Raw genomic sequence first — 10,000 nt, forward strand, 5'->3', positions numbered from 1 at the left:
AACCTAACCTAACCTAACCTAACCTAACCTAACCTAACCTAACCTAACCTAACCTAACCTAACCTAACCTAACCTAACCTAACCTAACCTAACCTAACCTAACCTAACCTAACCTAACCTAACCTAACCTAACCTAACCTAACCTAACCTAACCTAACCTAACCTAACCTAACCTAACCTAACCTAACCTAACCTAACCTAACCTAACCTAACCTAACCTAACCTAACCTAACCTAACCTAACCTAACCTAACCTAACCTAACCTAACCTAACCTAACCTAACCTAACCTAACCTAACCTAACCTAACCTAACCTAACCTAACCTAACCTAACCTAACCTAACCTAACCTAACCTAACCTAACCTAACCTAACCTAACCTAACCTAACCTAACCTAACCTAACCTAACCTAACCTAACCTAACCTAACCTAACCTAACCTAACCTAACCTAACCTAACCTAACCTAACCTAACCTAACCTAACCTAACCTAACCTAACCTAACCTAACCTAACCTAACCTAACCTAACCTAACCTAACCTAACCTAACCTAACCTAACCTAACCTAACCTAACCTAACCTAACCTAACCTAACCTAACCTAACCTAACCTAACCTAACCTAACCTAACCTAACCTAACCTAACCTAACCTAACCTAACCTAACCTAACCTAACCTAACCTAACCTAACCTAACCTAACCTAACCTAACCTAACCTAACCTAACCTAACCTAACCTAACCTAACCTAACCTAACCTAACCTAACCTAACCTAACCTAACCTAACCTAACCTAACCTAACCTAACCTAACCTAACCTAACCTAACCTAACCTAACCTAACCTAACCTAACCTAACCTAACCTAACCTAACCTAACCTAACCTAACCTAACCTAACCTAACCTAACCTAACCTAACCTAACCTAACCTAACCTAACCTAACCTAACCTAACCTAACCTAACCTAACCTAACCTAACCTAACCTAACCTAACCTAACCTAACCTAACCTAACCTAACCTAACCTAACCTAACCTAACCTAACCTAACCTAACCTAACCTAACCTAACCTAACCTAACCTAACCTAACCTAACCTAACCTAACCTAACCTAACCTAACCTAACCTAACCTAACCTAACCTAACCTAACCTAACCTAACCTAACCTAACCTAACCTAACCTAACCTAACCTAACCTAACCTAACCTAACCTAACCTAACCTAACCTAACCTAACCTAACCTAACCTAACCTAACCTAACCTAACCTAACCTAACCTAACCTAACCTAACCTAACCTAACCTAACCTAACCTAACCTAACCTAACCTAACCTAACCTAACCTAACCTAACCTAACCTAACCTAACCTAACCTAACCTAACCTAACCTAACCTAACCTAACCTAACCTAACCTAACCTAACCTAACCTAACCTAACCTAACCTAACCTAACCTAACCTAACCTAACCTAACCTAACCTAACCTAACCTAACCTAACCTAACCTAACCTAACCTAACCTAACCTAACCTAACCTAACCTAACCTAACCTAACCTAACCTAACCTAACCTAACCTAACCTAACCTAACCTAACCTAACCTAACCTAACCTAACCTAACCTAACCTAACCTAACCTAACCTAACCTAACCTAACCTAACCTAACCTAACCTAACCTAACCTAACCTAACCTAACCTAACCTAACCTAACCTAACCTAACCTAACCTAACCTAACCTAACCTAACCTAACCTAACCTAACCTAACCTAACCTAACCTAACCTAACCTAACCTAACCTAACCTAACCTAACCTAACCTAACCTAACCTAACCTAACCTAACCTAACCTAACCTAACCTAACCTAACCTAACCTAACCTAACCTAACCTAACCTAACCTAACCTAACCTAACCTAACCTAACCTAACCTAACCTAACCTAACCTAACCTAACCTAACCTAACCTAACCTAACCTAACCTAACCTAACCTAACCTAACCTAACCTAACCTAACCTAACCTAACCTAACCTAACCTAACCTAACCTAACCTAACCTAACCTAACCTAACCTAACCTAACCTAACCTAACCTAACCTAACCTAACCTAACCTAACCTAACCTAACCTAACCTAACCTAACCTAACCTAACCTAACCTAACCTAACCTAACCTAACCTAACCTAACCTAACCTAACCTAACCTAACCTAACCTAACCTAACCTAACCTAACCTAACCTAACCTAACCTAACCTAACCTAACCTAACCTAACCTAACCTAACCTAACCTAACCTAACCTAACCTAACCTAACCTAACCTAACCTAACCTAACCTAACCTAACCTAACCTAACCTAACCTAACCTAACCTAACCTAACCTAACCTAACCTAACCTAACCTAACCTAACCTAACCTAACCTAACCTAACCTAACCTAACCTAACCTAACCTAACCTAACCTAACCTAACCTAACCTAACCTAACCTAACCTAACCTAACCTAACCTAACCTAACCTAACCTAACCTAACCTAACCTAACCTAACCTAACCTAACCTAACCTAACCTAACCTAACCTAACCTAACCTAACCTAACCTAACCTAACCTAACCTAACCTAACCTAACCTAACCTAACCTAACCTAACCTAACCTAACCTAACCTAACCTAACCTAACCTAACCTAACCTAACCTAACCTAACCTAACCTAACCTAACCTAACCTAACCTAACCTAACCTAACCTAACCTAACCTAACCTAACCTAACCTAACCTAACCTAACCTAACCTAACCTAACCTAACCTAACCTAACCTAACCTAACCTAACCTAACCTAACCTAACCTAACCTAACCTAACCTAACCTAACCTAACCTAACCTAACCTAACCTAACCTAACCTAACCTAACCTAACCTAACCTAACCTAACCTAACCTAACCTAACCTAACCTAACCTAACCTAACCTAACCTAACCTAACCTAACCTAACCTAACCTAACCTAACCTAACCTAACCTAACCTAACCTAACCTAACCTAACCTAACCTAACCTAACCTAACCTAACCTAACCTAACCTAACCTAACCTAACCTAACCTAACCTAACCTAACCTAACCTAACCTAACCTAACCTAACCTAACCTAACCTAACCTAACCTAACCTAACCTAACCTAACCTAACCTAACCTAACCTAACCTAACCTAACCTAACCTAACCTAACCTAACCTAACCTAACCTAACCTAACCTAACCTAACCTAACCTAACCTAACCTAACCTAACCTAACCTAACCTAACCTAACCTAACCTAACCTAACCTAACCTAACCTAACCTAACCTAACCTAACCTAACCTAACCTAACCTAACCTAACCTAACCTAAATTCGAACGATCATTGGTTGATAAAACGAGGAAGAAGCAATGGCTACCACATTGATATCAAATCTATTAAATGTGGGCAAAGCCAAGAAAATAAGTTTCTCTTTTATGGCTGGCTATTGACAAAAAGTAGAATATCTAATGTAACCCCAGTGTCACAATCAGCCACCCTGATATACCAAAAGGAAAGCAAGACTCTTGACAACCCCTTGCTAGAGTGTCAAAGGCCATAGACAATAAATTAAAACATTCAGTGAAGGAGTCAATGTTAATTGTCAACCATTATTCAACACTAACGTTAAGAAAATTTATCGCTAAAGGGCAGAATTTTAAATCGCGAGCAGTGCACGATTCCTTCACTAAAAGTTGCTAAAAATGTTATCTTCAGACTCACCACTACTTTATAAACAAGGGGATCATCATACTAGGGGGGATGGCTAATAAACACAAGAAAAAGATATATTTCCAAGAGACTACAAACTAACAAATAGTATTAGAGAGGGACAAAAATATTCAAAGAATTATTGGAAGTTAATGACGCACGTTGGGCCGCCCCTATAACCGCCGTATAGAAGGCAAACTGCCAAATGCCGGCAAGGAAAAAAAAAAAAGAGAAAAGATAGGATAAAGTTTAATTAATTTAGAAGTTGATGTACTAGTGCAGTGTAATGTGTTGTGTATGTTGTATGTATTGCCGGCACCTGGCATTTAGCAGTAGGGGGCTAAGAAAAGAAATATCTTAACCCCCCACTCCCATCCCTAACCGCGAGGAGGTAGCCAGGAACTACTATCAGATAAGAGTAAGGGGAATTTGAATTAAATTCCCGTTGACTACTGTGGAAAAATTAAAGACAGAAGATGATAAAGCAACTAAATAAATAAGAAGTTAGATATAAGAGAACCCATACCCAAGAAATAAGTGAGGTATTCTACAACCAGTAGAACAATTAATGCAATTGAAAAAATATGTACATAGTTAAGCAAAAGTAAAACAAGGAAAGCCCCAAAAGGTAAGTTAGAAAAAAAAAAATTTTAATTTGTGGTATGTGAGAGAACAGACAGCCTGAGCTCCCACACACCACGAAGACAAAACGATATATCAGATATATACGATAAATACGATATTCCTGAAGGCAAGGAACAATTTAGCTCCAACATGGCAACATCTAATGCCACAAAAATACAGAGATGAAGGTTAAAAACTTAGAGTAGTAACTATAACATAGATATGTATTACTTAGCATCAATAAGAACAAGAAAACAATTTTTGGCAGAACTACTGCCGCAAATCAATTAGATTAAGGTTAATATATCCTAGTAATACCTGAGAAGAATTTATGGTGGGGAAGCCAATTTGGATTCACACACAACCATAAAACATATTAAATTACATATTCTATTTACAGTCAAGATAACTTATTTCAGTGTACAACTATTAAAGCAATAGTGTATTAAGCATAGTTAGTTTTAGATAGGGACAAAGTATTCAAAGTATTGTTGTTTCTATTGCGGCCTCCAGGGTTGCCCCTATAACAGCAGTATCCTCTGTAGGTTTTTCAAGCCGGCAAGTGTGTACAATTTGTAAATTTGTGTTGGTGTGTGTTTTTCTGTGTGTTGTATGCCAGCACCTGGAGACTTTGCAGCCAGGAGGCAAGAACAAATATATCTTGCGTCCTGACTCCCGTCCCTAGCCACGAGCAGCCGCTCCAGGGAGAGTAGTGTGTTGCTAACAGAGGTTTAAAACCTCAGTGTGATTTAGGGAATAGAAAAGAACATAGGGATGTTATAAGGCGAAAATTTGAATATAATCCAGGAAGGTAAGCCCTGTTAGGAACCAGCCCAAGCTTCCAACAGGGCCTACAAACTTAAGTAAAACATTATAATTGTAGAAAGGAATAATTTATAAGGTAGGTTCTAAACAAGAAGAGAAAAGAAGAAGAGGAAGAGAGTACTTTGAAAGACGTAACAAAATCAGACCCAGGAGAGAAGAAAATAAGAATATGTACAAGAAAGGTAAGCCTGTTGAAAACCAGCCCAAGGCTCGCAACAGGGCCCACAAACAAGTCAAGATGATTAAAGATAATTAATAATTTAACAGAGAGGTTCAAGTGCAGGAGAAGAGTAAAAGGAAAGAAAACCAACATAAATGGATAAAGAATCAAACCTAACCAGGAAAGTGAGGCCTTGTTAGATTGAATACAATTTATGCTGTTAAGTAATTAGTGTTAAATTTAGTTATCAAGTTAATTACATCATTACAAGCAACAATACTAAAACCAATCTAATGACAATGGTAAACAAGTAGAACTGTATGACATTATTAATATGTAACTGAGGAAAATCATGTCCTCAGTTAAAACAATTAAGCAATTATGCAATGAATACAGTTTTTGCTATCATGTATAAACAACAATATACAGAAAACGGCTTTTACCAGGTCCCAAGTGGCTGTAACCAAGTTCAATATTTATATCTCATATCACTGATACTTTGTATAAACTTTGTCCTATGCCCAAGTTAAAACAAAATTTGAGATAAAACTAGGCCCAAGTAGCCTGAAGTAAGGTTTTAGTTGACAAAAAATCAGAAGTCACACCTTCTGTACATATAGTGCTAACCTAACCAAGACATAGGCTTTAACCCATGGTATTGAGTTACATGAATTGAAGACAAGAAAATAAACATGCTAAGCAGTTAATATAACTATTTTACATTTCAACATAGAGTTTAACTGATAACATGTGTCCCAGGACCAGAACGACAAGGAATCACTATATTAAAGTTTTCCTTCTTATAAATAGTTTCTCAGCAAATTCAGATAATAATTTTAATGACTCAGCAGAATCAAGAATTGAGGGAACTGGGTGGCGTTATGTACATTACATCCGAGTAGTAAAGGATGTCTTAAGTCAGTATAAAAATGACAATCTAGGATCAAATGTTCCACCATCTCCTCAGTACCACATGGGCAAAGAGGAGAGGGGACTAATCCAAGTTTCCATAGTTTAGAGTTCAAGCTCCCATGTCCAGAGAGCAAGAATGTTAAGTACATACTATACGCCTCCAGTCAAATTCTTTACTTACAGTATATACCCTGGGATAAAATAGAAAGGTAGTTTGCCCAAAAGGAGAATCAATCCAGGAGTTTTGCCAATGTTGCACAATCGCATTGTACAACCTAGTCTTGTCATATTTCAAGGAAAGAGTTGAGTCATATGTGAACTCACCAACAGAGGCAAGAGTACAACATTTTCTGTGATGCATAAGATGATAAAACACATCAAAATATATAGGAAGCCGACCAGAGAGAACTTGGAGGGCATCCGAAGAAACAGTCCTGCAAGCTCTGCTGGAAGCGAGAAGAAAGATTATCTGAGCGCGTACAAGATATTTCTTAGAGATAGAATTTAATACCATGTCCCTAGACACCAGCTCCATAACAAACAATTGGAATGAGAAGACAAGAATAATATATACAAAGTGTAGTGGATTTAATACATCACATGAAGCGAGTAATGTTTTGTAACCAACCGGCAACAGTTCTGATTCGTTGGACAATGAACTTAAAATGCTGTAAGAAAGAAAGTTTATCATCAAACCATATACCAAGAATTGACGAACAAAAGAGATACTTTGTCCAGCACGTTTGATAATAGGAGGTCTATGATAATCGAAATGTCCTTTTAATAATAATTGTTTTGTTTTAGGTATAGATATAATCAACTTATGTATATTGCTCCAGGAAAGAAGATCCTGGAGTATAGCTTCAGCCTTGTTCTCGTGATCATAACGAGAGTTTCCTGGGATAATAAGGACAAGGTCATCGGCATATGCAATAGGAATTATACCATCATGAGGAAGGTTGAGCCATCCATCAAAGACCATGTTCCAACAAAGTGGACCAAGATTGGAGCCTTGAGGACAGTCCCTAGATACCAGTCTCGGGACCGAGCAATAGCCCGAGGAGACGACAAGGTACCTGTTGTCAAAGTAACTACTCAAGATCCTGTAAATAGGTGAGGAAACCCCGGCCTCCCCTGGACCTCGCCAGGGAGGCAAGGGTGTCAAATGCCCCTTTGAAGTCCACAAAGAGGCCGAGAACCAGTTTTGAATTGGAATTTTTAACCGCAGAGAGAAGAAAGGTCATTGCATCCGATGAACACTTGCCCAGAGTGAAAGCAAATTGTGAAGGAGAAACCAGGTTTTTAGCGGAATAATATTGTTCTAATCGAGAAGCCACAAGTTTCTCCAATATTTTTCCAAGAAATGGTAGAAGAGCAATAGGTCTATATGAAGAAGCCATATTTTTAGGTTTGTCTGAGGATTTAAGTAAAATTTTAAGATTAGCGACTTTCCAAGATGATGGAAAAATTCCAGAATCTAAACAAGAGTTAGTTAGGGTCTGAAAAAGTGTAAGACATTTTCCAGACCCTCTTCAGTATGGAAACTTCAAGTAAATCGAGCCCTGGGCATTTTCCATCCTTAAAAGATGAAATGGCTGATTCTATTTCAATCGCAGTAAAAGGATCCTCAGTGGGAGAGGCAACATAATTTAGATGTTGTAATCTCATTCCTGTTTGAACCGTATTCTCAGGAACAGAATCATTTTGAAACACAATCTCATTAAGGATAACTTCCATGGAGGAATTCCAAGAGAGAGTTTCTGTATCATTGGTAAAAATAGAGTCATAATTACCTGGGGGTCGAAGTTTACTAGCCATTAGTTTGTAGGGAAGTCCCCAGGGATCAGAGGACAGTGACTTCTGAAAAAAACGATCCCACGCTAGCTGTTTCTCTTTCTTTATAAGATTAAAGTAGCTATTTCTACAGGTTTTGTAGGCATTATAAAGCAGGCATTATATTAAGAGCTTCAGCAAGTAATGATTTTAAAATGACATGATCGAAAAAGTCTTCTGGTTTTTCAGTCAATGACGCTACTATTGCTTCTTTAAGTGGAGCTTTAAAATCCTGATCTTCAGATGTTTCATAAACCTCCTCTTCTCTTATAAACTCCACTGATGATGGAAACTGTGGCAAAGAAGAGGGAAAGATCCTAGGCGGCCCGATTGGATGCACCACTCGAGGAACCAAATACGGAGGATGCGGAAAGGTCAGGAAATGACCACCGCATATCCCGGAGCAATATGGCCTTAGTTGCTAATGCTCCTAAAAACCAAAAAATAACAATAATAACCACTCGAGGATCCCCTCCCAAGGCCAGTGCAGGAGTGATCGTCTTTTCGGAGTCACGTTCCGCACCTACCTCAAGAGAGTCAGCCCCGGTAGTGCTGACACCGTGCATCTGCCCCAGCCCCGAAGGGTGAGGTAACACAGCAGGCCAAGGTTGGTTTTCATTAACAGGAATAGGTATGGAAGAGGAAGAAGAACAAGGGGAAGGACTCGTACCCTCTTGCTTCAGGCTTAAGACCTGTGCAAGATACGAGGGGTTTTTCCTTCGTCCCTTGATGGCTTCTAGGGTTCTATGAGGGAACCGGGCCTGGAGGAGTTGGTTGATATTCCTCCTGCTGCCCAGCTCAACCTCAGTCCTCGCCAGCATGGAAATTTCTTCTTCTATCCACCATGCTTTTCGTCGATCCACAGAAATCTGTTCATTAAATTCAACAGGATGTGAACGCTTTAGATGTAGTCCTCGTCCTGATTTGGTAGTAAAGGTTCTGCTGCATAGGCTACAAGAAAAGGACTCCCGAAGGGGCAGCTGGTTCCTGAAGATGAAGATCCCAGACAGAGGTATGCTGCGAATCCCGCGATGGCGCTAAGTCACTGGATTCAAGAGGAACCCGAGTGACCTCTTTAACTTTCTTTGTTTTTGGAACTGGACTAGCGGACTCAATGGGGTAGTTGGCCCCATTGGGAGAAATAGCGTGTACCACTTTCGCCAGGCGAACCTGCCCAGCTCACACCATGAGGAGGTAGGGTACTCCGCACTTGTGGCAGATGTTCAGAGCTACTTCGGGAGTCGGAGACTCATAGTTACTCCCGACATTTACCCGCGCTTGATTGAATTTCTTCACTTTGACGTTCAGAGCACTGGTCAGAAATCACATTGCGTCAACACCATTGACGACCATCGCAATGCTTTGTTTTAATTAGACAGTAGGATTCCCCTGGTCCGTGCCGGTTCTGAGTTGGCTGTTAGTTGCGGGCTGAAACAGCCATGCCAAACAGGCCACCCGGCATGCCACGCAGCTGAGGCATTCCACAAGAAGCCCCCAATGCTGGTCCAGGCTCAACCAGTCCATCACTGGACAGTTTCGCCCAGACCCAGTGAGTGTCATACCCACTTCGGACCCCAGCCCGACCGGCCCAGTCCTCAGAGCCAATCCTTGTCCCAAGGTTACGGATCTGTCTTGCCGACTTCCCTTACCTACATTATTCTATCGACTAGAGGCTGTTCACCTTGGAGACCTGCTGCGGATATGGGTACGGTCTGTCACGAAAATCACACTCTCTCCCTCGGATTTTCAAGGGCCGACAGGAGCGCTCCGGACACTGCAGGAAGCACGGTGCTTTACGGGTATGGCATCTCTATCTCCGGACGAACCGATTCCAGGGAGCCAAACCCTTAAAAAGAAAAAAGAACTCTCCCCGGGACTCCCGTCGACTTCTCCGAGTTCGGTTGCGTTACCGCAC

General features: G+C 40.4%; 1 pseudogene; it reads right to left on the reverse strand.

Moving 5' to 3' along the window:
• Window positions 1–9,749: 9,749 nt before the first annotated feature.
• The window catches only part of LOC150074730 (large subunit ribosomal RNA), a 1,327-nt pseudogene continuing 1,076 nt past the window's right edge, over window positions 9,750–10,000 (reverse strand).

Source organism: Mastigoproctus giganteus, unplaced genomic scaffold, assembly GCF_048544385.1.
Source record: "Mastigoproctus giganteus isolate SK-2022 unplaced genomic scaffold, ASM4854438v1 scaffold_66, whole genome shotgun sequence".
Lineage (NCBI taxonomy): Eukaryota > Metazoa > Arthropoda > Arachnida > Uropygi > Thelyphonidae > Mastigoproctus > Mastigoproctus giganteus.